Source organism: Bos indicus, chromosome 1 (genome assembly GCF_029378745.1).
Source record: "Bos indicus isolate NIAB-ARS_2022 breed Sahiwal x Tharparkar chromosome 1, NIAB-ARS_B.indTharparkar_mat_pri_1.0, whole genome shotgun sequence".
NCBI lineage: Eukaryota > Metazoa > Chordata > Mammalia > Artiodactyla > Bovidae > Bos > Bos indicus.
This window is the reverse complement of record NC_091760.1, coordinates 44,061,754-44,074,486: the sequence shown is the minus strand read 5'-3', so window position 1 is coordinate 44,074,486 and position 12,733 is coordinate 44,061,754. Positions and strand designations below refer to the sequence as shown.

The 12,733-nt window shown below is 38.9% G+C and overlaps 1 pseudogene; it reads right to left on the bottom strand.

The window, feature by feature from the left end:
- The window catches only part of LOC109562367 (hsc70-interacting protein-like), a 104,577-nt pseudogene extending 94,214 nt beyond the window's left edge, over positions 1–10,363 (bottom strand).
- Between the last annotated feature and the right edge of the window lie 2,370 nt (positions 10,364–12,733).

Genomic DNA, 12,733 nt, shown 5'->3' with positions numbered 1-12,733 from the left:
TTCTGAAGATAATACTGCCTCTTGTCCCTTCCCATCTCTTCTCATCTCTACAAATGCCTCTTTCCTGCAGTTAACACTAAGAAAACTCTTTAGCAGCCTCCCTCTCTAAACCATCTCATTTCTCCTATTTTCAAACATTCAAATGTCTCTCATCTAAAAATGTAAGCAGTTCAATGCAGCTGTTCCTCCTGTCAACCCACCCATCTCCTTAATCCACTTCTTTTTCTACCAATCATTCCTTGTAATCTGTTATTAACCCCTCAAATCTATTGTAATCAATCTATAAAGTCAGTGATAAAATCACTCTCAACAAATCCAAATGTCTCCATTGAGTAACATATTGCATATTGGACTATTCTCTAACACCAGAAACTATTGTCTTGGCTTGCCTTCTTATTTTGTTTCTTCTGCCTCACTAACTTATTCCTCTTTGTTTCAGTCCTCTTCCTCTATTTCATTCCCTGAAAGGAGGATCTTCAGGCCTTTGTTTCTCTTCCTGTACATTTCCAACATTCTCTCCATCTCTAATCTCTACTTCTTGCCCAGCCTTCAATTACTGTACATTTGAATTATAGACCCACATTTTTTAGACATCTGGGGGTGTAGGGAGTGGGGGGACACTAAGAGGAGTGGTGTGAAGTGATGTGTCCTGATAAAATTGACATTGATAATTAATGTCTCAGGTTCTGTACCAAATGCTACATAAAACATGTAATGAAAGATATAATGAAAACTACTCAGATATTTCTTTATACCACCTGTGCATATTAGAATATTACATGTCCCTCCAAAGTTCCTCATTTGGAGTGTTTAATGCAGGAGAATTGATGCTTTTGAACTGTGGTGTTGGAGAAGACTCTTGAGAGTCCCTTGGACTGCAAGGAGATCCAACCAGTCCATTCTGAAGGAGATCAGCCCTGGGATTTCTTTGGAAGGAATGATGCTAAAGCTGAAACTCCAGTACTTTGGCCACCTCATGCGAAGAGTTGACTCATTGGAAAAGACTCTGATGCTGGGAGGGATTGGGGGCAGGAGGAGAAGGGGACGACAGAGGAGGAGATGGCTGGATGGCATCACTGACTCGATGGACGTGAGTCTGGGTGAACTCCGGGAGTTGATGATGGACAGGGAGGCCTGGCATGCTGCGATTCATGGGGTCGCAAAGAGTCCGACACGACTGAGCAACTGAACTGAACTGAACTGAATGCAGGAGACCCCAGTTTGATCCCTGGGTTGGGAAGATCTGCTGGAGAAGAGATAGGCTACCTAGTCCAGTATTCTTGGGCTTCCCTGGTGGCTCAGCTGGTGAAAAATCCACCTACAATGTAAAGAATCTGCCTGCAATGTGGGAGACCTGGGTTCAGTCCCTGGGTTGGGAAGATTCCCTGGAGAAGGAAAGGGCTACCCACTCCAGTATTCTGGCCTGGAGAATTCCATGGACTGTGTAGTCCATGGGGTCACAGAGTTGGACATGACTGAGTGACTTTCACTTCAGGGTCATCTTTGAAACCCTTTCAAAGTCGTGGGATTCTATTCCTTCCAAAATGTATCAGATTTCTCCCGTCCTTCTCATGTTTACTATTCACACCTTAGTTGGCTCTCTCATGGTCTATTGCATCTATTGTTTTGATTGTGTCAATGGCTCCCTCTCTTGTGTCCTTTTTCTTGTTTTTCCATGTCCAAACCAGCCTCAGATGCACAGACTGATTTATCTTTTTTAGAGAGATGTTTTCCACATTCTGCCCCATCATAACAACTGGAAATGGCCTATTCCCAGGTCTAAGCTGAAGGTATTTCAAAGTAATTTAGCTTAAAATTTGTAGCAACAAAACTTGTAGGTAATAAAGAATGTCTTAAAATATTTGACAAAATCTTTCAAAAGAGACTTATAGAAAGGTGAAGAAACATAAGCTGCTGCTGTGCTGTGCTTTGTCACTCAGTAGTGTCCAATTCTTTGCAACCCCATGGACTGTAGCTCACCAGGCTCCTCTGTCCATGAGGATTCTCCAGGCAAGAATACTGGAGTGGTTTACCAAGCCCTCCTCTAGGGGATCTTCCCAACCCAAGGATTGAGCCCAGGTCTCCCACATTGCAGGCAGATTCTTTACTATCTGAGCCACCAGGGAAGCCCAAGAATACTGGAGTAGGTTACTAATCCCATTTCCAGGGGAACTTCCTGACCAAGAAATCAAACCGGGGTCTTTTGCATTGCAGGCAGATTCTTTACCAGCTGAACTACCTGGAAAGTCCAAATATAAGCTACGTTTTGGCAAAACGAAAGAGCTTCATGTCTGATTGAAGAGATCCTGTGTTTCAGAGCTTGTGTTTGACCTTGTTTTAGTCCATGTGTTAATCAGTGACTCATATGAAGGCAAAAGCATGCTTATATCATCTTTAAAAAACCAATATTGTGGAGATTCACATTAACAGAACTGAAATTCAAAACATTCTCTCTGGGCTTGAAAATGCCACTAATAGGAAGAAATTAAACTTTGCTATTCCCACTGCCCCTAAATCTGTTCTTCTACTGCCTCCATGCTCTCAATATTTCTGGACAGTGTGAACACAATCTTAACATTCCAGCCACACCTTAATCCAGACACATTTCAGTCAACAGTCACAGAGAACTTCGTTGAGAAGGTAAGCCCTAATTTACAGACATCTCTAGAATGAGAAAGTTCAATGACCAAAAACAGCACACATTACATCAGGGCAGACTCTGTTCTTCCTAAGAACTTCTTTTACTCGTTTATTGTATAGGATAGTGTTCAAATCTGCAGTGAGTAATACTGACAAAGTATGTCATAGATCTCATTTTTCTCATAGCAGTGATTTTTAAATTTAAAAGAACAAACAATAGCAAAGGGATGGAGGTGGCATCAGATTTCCTTTTTTTAAAAAAAGGAGATGTTTGCTGAAACCACAGAAGATAAAAACAGAATTAGAAGTGTTTGGGTATAAGAAAAGTTTGAAGAGAGGATGGGCCTGAAACCCACTTTGAAAACCACTCTCTTACTATGTGTTTGATTTGAAATCTCTCAGGAAGCTGAATTTTACCTTTAGAGAAACATTTTTATCCAGATTTTATACTTTGCTTTCATTTGGCTGCACAATTTTGATTTCTCAAGGAGTTAATACTTTCCGAATGTTTAGCTTTCTCTCCCTAAGTTGTATCTAAGTAAACCTTTGTTTAAAAATCATGAATCTGGCTGATTTCTCAGACTGAAATGCCCAGATGAAGAGTCCACCAGTTTCGTGTAGGACAGGGAACAGTCAGGCCTGGTGCAACTCCAGGGAGCTGCCTTGTCGCTGCTTGGTTTTTCATACCTTCTCAAGTTCTCGTGATCTTTGTGCTGTTTTTGTACTCATTTAATTTCCTGTGAGTTTTTACATCATCCCTTCTTTGGCTGTATTATCCCCTTAATGTATTATCCCTTTTGGAGAGTTAAAAACATGGAAAACAAGCCTGAATCTTCTGCAGTTGTTACATCATAGTTGCCAGTTTTCAATTCTTAGGACATGTTGCAGTCCTTTCGTCCATACACAGAATTTCTTCCTGGTAAACTTTTATATTGCTGCTCTAAATGTGGATGCAAGTTCTGTTAACTCTGTAATCAGACAGAAAAAGTAACCTGATTTGTGTGATATAATTTGTTAATAAAGAAATGATGTATAAAAAAAAAAAAAAAAGAAAATGCCACCAATATTGACCCAAAGTTTTATGAAAGAAATAATGTGGTTTGACAGCAGCGCTTGTGAGAATATAATATATTTTAGTTGACAATGAGCTTAATACTAATATAGATGAATAACATGATTTGGATAATGAAATCTCAAACTAGCCTAACAGAATATTTTTTCTCTATAGAAGACACAAAACTAATTTGATAGTCTCTAAGTTAAGGCACTAGGGTTAGTCTGTTGTTATTCTAACAAAAGAGCACTGACATTGGTTCTGCATCTACCAGCAAAGGCAAAATGCCACAATCGCCTAGTATTCTCTTTCCCATTATAGTTCCTGGATCCCAGTATATGTTCAGTACTTGTGGCTTTAATAAACAAGTAAATGGACAGACAGTAAAGGGCAGAACTAAGCCTACTAATAACACCATTAACATATCTCACAGAAGTTGTAAGTTTTTAAAGCATTTTTTAAAGCTTTCATTCATATGTGATGAATATGTGTATAAAATAAACAAGGTGTTGACCTTCTTTCAAAAAGCTTATAAAATACAAGCAAGTACAGTTGTCATGCTTAAGGAATAATTTCTGACTGTTAAAGAAATGTAGCATATAAGAATGAGCAAGGCGTGAGTGTTATCTATTTTGGCCAAAGTTATCAATTTTATTCTCAGAGAAAGACTTCAGTGAAACTGAAGTTGATAAAGGCTATTTTTTTCAAATTCACAAGAATCTGACTTTTGTCAAGCCAAACATAATCAAGAGATGTAGCATGGTAGAACTACTCCAAAGCTGCATAAAAATAACAATTTTCCCATTGAAGGTGGGCTTCCTGATCTCCCTCCAAGAGAAAACCAGTAGACTCTCTCATTAAAAATAGGATTTAGTTGTATGGAATTGTACTTTCTGACTCTCATGTATCAGCGGTGATGATGTGAGAATTTGGCACAAGTCAAATGAATAAGTATTTATTGAGTGCTTAAAGGTTCCCTGCCTTGAAATAAAAGATTTCATATTTTCAAAGTTTTGTGAAAGAATGAGACAATGTGCTATATCAAAGGAAAGCATCCAAGCTATTTAATCTCCAGCCAAGCGTATTCCAAAGGCTATGCCAAAATATGGCACTGACAAAGACAAGGATCTGGGTTTGACAGAAATTTTGTGAGTATTATAAAATAAAGATTCCTTAGAGGATAACTTAGTCATAATAGGTATACATCTTGACCCTAAGCATCAAAGTTGATGAGTGAGCTTTGAACTCATGTGCCAACTGTGACTGTTGATAGTGGCTACTAAAAGTCACTGACATGGAAAGATTCTGAAGCTGAGTCTACACTAATCGGGGAAAAGAATTGAATCAGTCGTATCTGATATGAATGGGAAATTAATAGCATATTTCCTATGGCAGTTCTAAAGATATCACATGCTGGTGTGTAATTAAATCAACAAACATCCAAAAGCATCTTCTCTTGTTTTCCCAACCAGACTAACCTTAGTTTAAAAAATAAAAAATAAATCTCATGAAAAAGGATTTGACTTATTGATAATACTTTCTCTTGACATGTTCCCTCCCTTCCCACCTTCATTACCCATGTCTACTGGCTGACATCTCCAACTTCCAATAACACAATGAGATTTTTTTGGACTGGGGATTATATTCTTAGGATTTCCTGCCATTCTCCAGTGTTCTCTAAGATGAATACTAGGTAAGCTTATCTCCTAAGACTTAGTTGAATTTAAAGAATACTTAAATTTTAGTGCCATCCTCAAAACTCTTCCTCCTTTTAAACAGTGTCTGCCTCTTGAGACACATTGCTTTTCCCCATCTGCTTCTCCCAATTTTACTACTTAACCCAAAAGAGTTCAGTAATGGAGCTTTAAGGGTACTTCAAGGCAAGAAGAGAGTTATAATAATTTTCTTTCCCTCCCCTACACATTTTAAACTATATTCCTGTCCCCATAAATTTTCCAGGTAGAATCTCAATACATTAACTGGAGCCTAACAGGTGTACCATAACATTGCTTCCCTTGCCCAGTCCTAAACACATGCTGATTTTATGACTAACATGGGCAAATTATAAAAATTATGTCAATTAAAGAGGTCAAGCAAGGAGAGTCCCATCTGGTACATACTGTTACCTCAGCTTAAAGGCCAAGTTACTATTTTAATGTAGGTGATATTAACTAAACATGATATTAACTAAAAAATATCTCTGATACATATGCTTGCTTTGTGAACCTCTATATAAAACATGAACCCAAGATGAAACACTTCTGATTTTCTTTTTCACAAACAGCAATGGCACTAGCATATCTGCTGTTGTTTATCCTTCTCAACATATATTCTTAACTTGTCTACTGAGCTAGGAACATGGCCACTAGGATCCTTTCCAAGGACAGGTACCACTCTGGCCACCATGGAAAGAAATGTAGTAGGATTCTAATTTAATTAGAAATGGTGAGTACTTGGAATGTGGTGGTGTTGTTCAGTCACCAAGTCGTGTCTGACTCTTTAAGACCGCATGGATAGTAGCATGCCAGGCTTCTCCATCTCCCGGAGCTTGCTCAAACTCATGTCCATTGAGTCAATGATACCATCCAACCATCTCAGCACCTGTTACCTTCTTCTCCTTCTGCCTTCAGTCTTTCTCAGCAACAGGGTCTTTTCCATTGAGTCAATTGTTCGCATCAGGTGGCCAAAGTATTGGAGCTTCAGCTTAGGCATCAGTCCTTCTAATGAATATTCAGAGTTAATTTCCTTCAAACCAGGATTGACTGGTTTGATCTCCTTGCTTTCCAAGGGACTCTCAAGAGCCTTCTCCAAAACCATAGTTCAAGAGCATTAATTCTTTGGTGCTCTGCCTTCTTTATGGTCCAACTCTCACATCTGTACATGACTACTGGAAAGACCATAGCCTGGACTATATGAACCTTTGTCAGCAAAATGATGTCTCTGCTTTTTAACAGTCTAGGTTTGTCAAAGCTTTCCTGCCAAGAAGTAATTGTCTTCTAATTTCATGGCTTGCAGTCACCATCCGCAGTGATTTCAGAATGGAATGTAGTAATGGGCAGGAAATAAATGTTGAACAAGTGTGTCAGGCTCTTGGAATTAACAGTCTCCTACAACTTTTATACACTAGGCCCTAAGGGAAGCATATCTAGAATCAAGGCTATAAAATCTACAATTATATAAGATATACTCTCAGTCCCCTCGGACTACATATGGTTCCTTGAACAAAAATATGTGTTCTGAAGAGTTTAAAAGGAAAATATATATCTTTTTCCAGGTGCTCCCTTCCCCATGTCATTCATAATATAAATCTCCAAAGTAGAAGAACTTGGGAAGGAAGTGGAAGCGGCTCATTTTCTCTCCTCTCCTCTCTTTTCTCATTCCTTCCTCTAAAGACCACAAAATTCCTTTCATAAAAAAGAATGTCAGGCTCTAAAAGAGCTTACAGATTGTTCTAGCAAAAACACAGAACCAAAGAAACAAGGGGAAAAGCAAATAGAACATGTAATTACTAGGAACACAGTTTGGAACTGCTTTAAACACTTCCGCTCACTCAGAAAAAAAAGAAGCCCCTTTTTCCAAGGCAAGAGTATGCCCTGATTCCAATGGAGAACCTTCGCCAGGGTCTCTCCAGTAGGTTCTCAATGCTGCTGGCAGAGGAAATCATATAGCTCCCTTCCTCCAGAGACCAGGTTGTCAATTCCTTCCTGTTACCTCCCAGGACCACCAGTTGAAAGTGACCAAAGAAACCTTATGGTGTCTTGAGGGCAATTTTCTTCACTACGAAAGAGTCAAAGAAAAAGGAATAGAAACAGAAAGATGGTTGTTATGGTGTTAGAGGAGGGAACAAATGGCTTGACTCACTAGGACAAAGTCCAGTGCCTTCCTTTACAGGGTCAAGAAACCCCAGAACACCAGGATTTCAAGCTCAGAAAGAAATGGCCAGACAAGCATAGGATAAATCAATTGAGTGAGGGAAGAGACGGTGATGTCATTCTGACCTGTCCCTACCCTGTCTGAATGGAGGAACAAAGAAAGAGACAGAATGTTAGAAGTGGAAAACACTGCAAAAGTTGTCTGAGTCTAAAACTCCTTATTTTGGGAGATGAGGAAATAGATCTCTGGGGGGTAAGTTACTCAAGTGTTGTCAGATGCTAGTAAAAATCATAAGCAAGCCTCCCCACTTCCAAAATAGTATCCTTTTGACACCATTGACATTTGTGAACATATAACTACACTATCATCTCCCTTATCTTCACCATGGTTGTTTTGTAGGTTTGACAATATTGGGGCTCTAACACATGACAGTATAAGATGAAATATCAGGTAAAAAGATATTAGCAAGTTATATATACAGTCTACCAAACAGCATTCTATAAAAATAAATTCAAGTTATTGACCTCATAGAAAATGCCTAGGAATTAAGCATAAAAATATTTCTGACTCTTCTGACTCTATTTTTATGAGCTGGTTTTCATACTGGTACACTAATAGCCTTCAGTGATATTGGTACTTTAAACCAATTAAATGATATTTTTTAAATGAAAAATTATGATGTGAACTCCACAAGACAAATGCATCCATGTGGAATTTATTGTTTAGTTGAGCAATTGATGGTGGTTGCAACACCTAAAATATTATGAGAATATAATTATGACTGAGCTAAGTGTAGACAGACCAAATTGAGCCAAAACCTTCCATGTACAGTCATATAATCTTTCTTTAATAAGACTCATGAGATTATCCCCAGACTGACACCACATGTTCTCTTGGGCATGATAAAGCATCTAGTCTCTTTTTCCAAATTCATTCAGCTCTCTAAACAATAAAATTTAAACATTGGCTTCTCAAATTTTCAAGTGCATTATTATTGCTTTCTAATGCCATTTCTATCACCTTCAAGAGAATCAAAGATGATCAGATTAACCTGTAACTCTTAGGTTGGTGCTAAAACAATTGCGGTTTTGCATTGTTGAACTTTGCCATTTGATATTAGAATACATTCTTAAATAAATGTGGTTATGTTATACATCATTTTAATGCACATTTCTCACTTTATGTTTTTTGCTAATGAATTATTGCTTGCTACTTATTTGATATTTATTTTAGACTAGGGAAATTATACTAAAAGCAAATTCAAGCGAATTTTTTATTTGAATACCAAATAGGAAATAAAGCAGTGGACGCAACTCACAACATCAAAAATGCATTTGGCCCAGGAACTGCTAACAAATGTACAATGCAGTGATGGTTCGAGAAGCTGTACAGAGGACATGAGAGCCTTGAAGATGAGGAGTACAGAGTGGACAGCCATAGGAAGTTGACCATGACTAATTGAGAGCCGTCATCAAACTGATCCTCTTACAACTACGTGAGAAGTTACCCAAGAACTCAGTGTCGACCATTCTGCAGTCATTCAGCGTTTGAAGTAAATTGGAAAGGTGAAAAAGCTCAATAAATGGGTGCCTCATGAGCTGACTGAAAATCAAAAAAATCAAGTATTGTCTTCTCTTATTTTGTGCAACAACAGCAAACCATTTCTAGATCAGATTGTGATGTGCAATAAAAAGTGGATTTTATATGACAACCAGCAATGACAACCAACCCAGTGGTTGTACTGAGAAGAAGCTTCAAAGCACTTCCCAAAGCCAAAGTTGCACCAAAAAAAGGTCATGGTCACTGTTTAGTGGTCTGCTGCCCATCTGATCCACTACAGCTTTCTGATTCCCAGCAAAACCATTACATCTCAGAAGTACGTTCAGCAAATAGATGAGACACACTGAAAACTGCAACACCTGCAGCCTGCTTTGGCCAACAGAAAGGGCCCAATTCTTCTCCAAGACAATGCCCAAGCACACATCACACAACCGCTGCTTCAGAAGTTGAACAAATTGGGCTATGAAGTTTTGCCTCATCCACCGTGTTCACCTGACCTCTCACCAACCGACTACCACTTCTTCAAGCATCTTGACACCTTCTTGCAGAGAAAATGCATCCACAGCCAGCAGGAGGCAGAAAATGCATTTCACGAATTTGTCAAATCCTGAAGTATGGATTTTTATGCTACAAGAATAAACAAACTTATTTTTCTTTGGCAAAAATGTGTTGCTGGTAATGATTTCTATTTTAATTAATAAAGATGTGTTTGAGCCTAATTAGAATTTAAAATTCACAGTTGAAAACCACAATTACTTTCTCATCAACCTAATAAATGTGTTCAGCAAATTTGTTTATTGTCAAAATTCCTTTAAAAAAATCTTGCAAAACAGAGACAAAAGAGTCACAAATCTTAATTTAAAAAAAAAAAATCAAGCAACTTATTTTCTTTGAGTTCTGAAAAAATTGCCAATTTACCTTGGTGTCTTAATTAACCTAGGATAGTTTTTTTTTTAAGGCATCTGAGCCTTTTCATTGCTTTGTAAGATATACAAATAAAAACTAGAATTTTTGTTGTGACGCCCCCCCCAAAAAAAACACAGAAAACCTATCATCTCAAAAGAAGCCAAAAAATTTCAAGAAACTGTAATGAAGGTGCCAATAACATTCTTTTCAGTAGCAAAACCAAGTGTTAGATATAGTCTCAGGCAATGGATGGTGGTTTCAAAAAAAAAGATCAAAGAGACTAAAGTAAATTTTTCTCACCAATATTGGCCCACTATGCTTCTTACGCATTCTCTACTATAACATGGGAGCTCATCTGGCTATAAAGTCTTTCACTGACCAATAAGACACTATTACAAGCTTCTGTGAAGACTTCCCAAAATATAGAAAGAAAAGAAAGAAAGAAAGTGAAGTCGCTCAGTCGTGTCTGACTCTTTTTGGCCCCATGGACTGTAGCCTACCAGGCTCCTCTGTCCATGGGATTTTCCAGACAAGAATACTGAAGTGAGTTGTCACTTCCTTCTCCAGGAGATCTTCCCAACCCAGGGATTGAACCCAGGTCTCCCACATTGTAAGCAGAGGCTTTACAGTCTGAGCCACCAGGGAAGTCCAAGATATAGAAAGGCATTTAGAATTAGAATTGTCAGCTAGAGTCACAGATAATTGTAATAATTGTTGTCACTCTGATGTCTGCTGCTACTGCTGCTAAGTCACTTCAGTCGTGTCGACTCTGTGCGACCCCATAGACGGCAGCCCACCAGGCTCCCCCATCCCTGGGATTCTCCAGGCAAGAACACTGGAGTGAGTTGCCACTTCCTTCTCCAATGCATGAAAGTGAAAAGTGAAAGTGAAGTCACTCAGTCATGTCTGACTCTTAGCGACCCCATGGACTGCAGCCTACCAGGCTCCTCCGCACATGGGATTTTCCAGGCAAGAGTACTGGAGTGGGATGCCACTGCCTTCTCCTACTCTGATGTCTAGACGCATATAAAGATTAGGCCAAGTACGAAAATAACTTGGACACTGTTATTCATGATTATCCAGGTAATACCAGGTGGTTTACATGCCCCTTGATATCTCTTAATTAGTGGCTGAGCAGTGTGTGATGATGACAGCCCCAGCTCTCTTGCTGGAGCTATGAGATATGACTTACACTCCAGAGTTCCTCTGTGAAATCAGGCTATAGGACTTTGCCTAAGATTGCACCCTTGCTGAGTTTCTTCCCCTTCCTGGTCCTGACTCTCCCACTCCCTTCCCAGTTTCCCTGGAAGACTTCCTAAAAAATTGTTATATTTTTGTTGTTTAGTTGCTAGGTTGTGTCTGACTCTCTTGCAACCCCATGGACTGTGGCGGGCCAGGCTCCTCTGTCCATGGGATTTCCCAGGCAAGAATACTGGAGTGGGTTGCCATTTCCTTCTCCAGGGGACTGAATCTACACCTCCTGCATTGGCAGGCAGATTCTTTATCACTGAGCCACCAAATAAATAAATAAATTACTTACATATTAATTTACAGCTCAGAGCTTGATACTGAGAACCAATCTAAGACATTTGCTTGTATTTTAAGAATTGGTAGATTTCACATAATCCAGTTCTAGCTTTTCTTAAAATATGAAAAGTTCTGGCAACACAGAGCTAGGATCATCATGCACGGTCAGTGTGATTGCTCCAATTCACCACTGCCTTCTCCTGTTGAACCCACTCATTTCAGTCATTTGCCTGCCTACTGGCATTTGGTTTTGCTACGCATTCACTGCACCATAGCTCCATATAAAAGGCAGAATAATGGTCCCTACGATGTCCATGTCCTGATCTCCAGAACTTGTGAGTATATTACTTTCCAAGGCAGAAGGGACTTTGCAAACGTGATTAAGGGTACAGACCTTGAGTTGGGGAGAGTACTTTGGATTTTCCAGGTGGACCAAGTCTAATCACACAAGTTCTTAAAAGTGGAGAATCTTTCACGGCTATAGTCATTGGAAAAAGGAGATGAAGGACAAAGAGAGAAATACCATGTTGCTGGCATTGAAGATAGAGGAAAAGGGGCCAAAGCACAGCCTCTGGACTCTGGAAAGGGCAGGAAAGGGGATTCTGCCCTAAGGATTCCAGAAAGAAATACAGGCTTTCTTTAGAAAATCAAGAAATCTTTAGCCTTGATTTTAGCCAAGTGAGACATACGTTGGACTGCTAGCTTACAGAACTATAAAATACTAAATTTGCGTTAAGTTGCAAATTTTGCGGTAGTTGTTACAGCAACTATAGAAAACATATACACTCCATGAGGACAGAGATTACGTCTGTCTTGGTTATTGCCATGTCCCTGTCACCTGCTGTGGTGCCTGATACATAAAAAGCATTAAATAAATGTTTGTTAATTAATACATGACCATAACTTTATAAATTTTCACAAGTAAAACTTTGGTGAATAAAGTCCCATTTGCTCTTAGCATTTACATTGAATGTAGACATTTATAATCCAACTCAGTATCTTTTTTAACATTGAAATTGTAATCTTTTCCACTGACCTTGTCTAATCAGTACAGGCTCTTGGGTTTGTTTGTTTGTTTTTTAACTCTTTGTACTTATTCAAATTCTGTGTTGGGTAAAATGATCAAAACAGGCCACAGTATTCCAGAAACTAAAAAATGTAGAAACCTCTTCC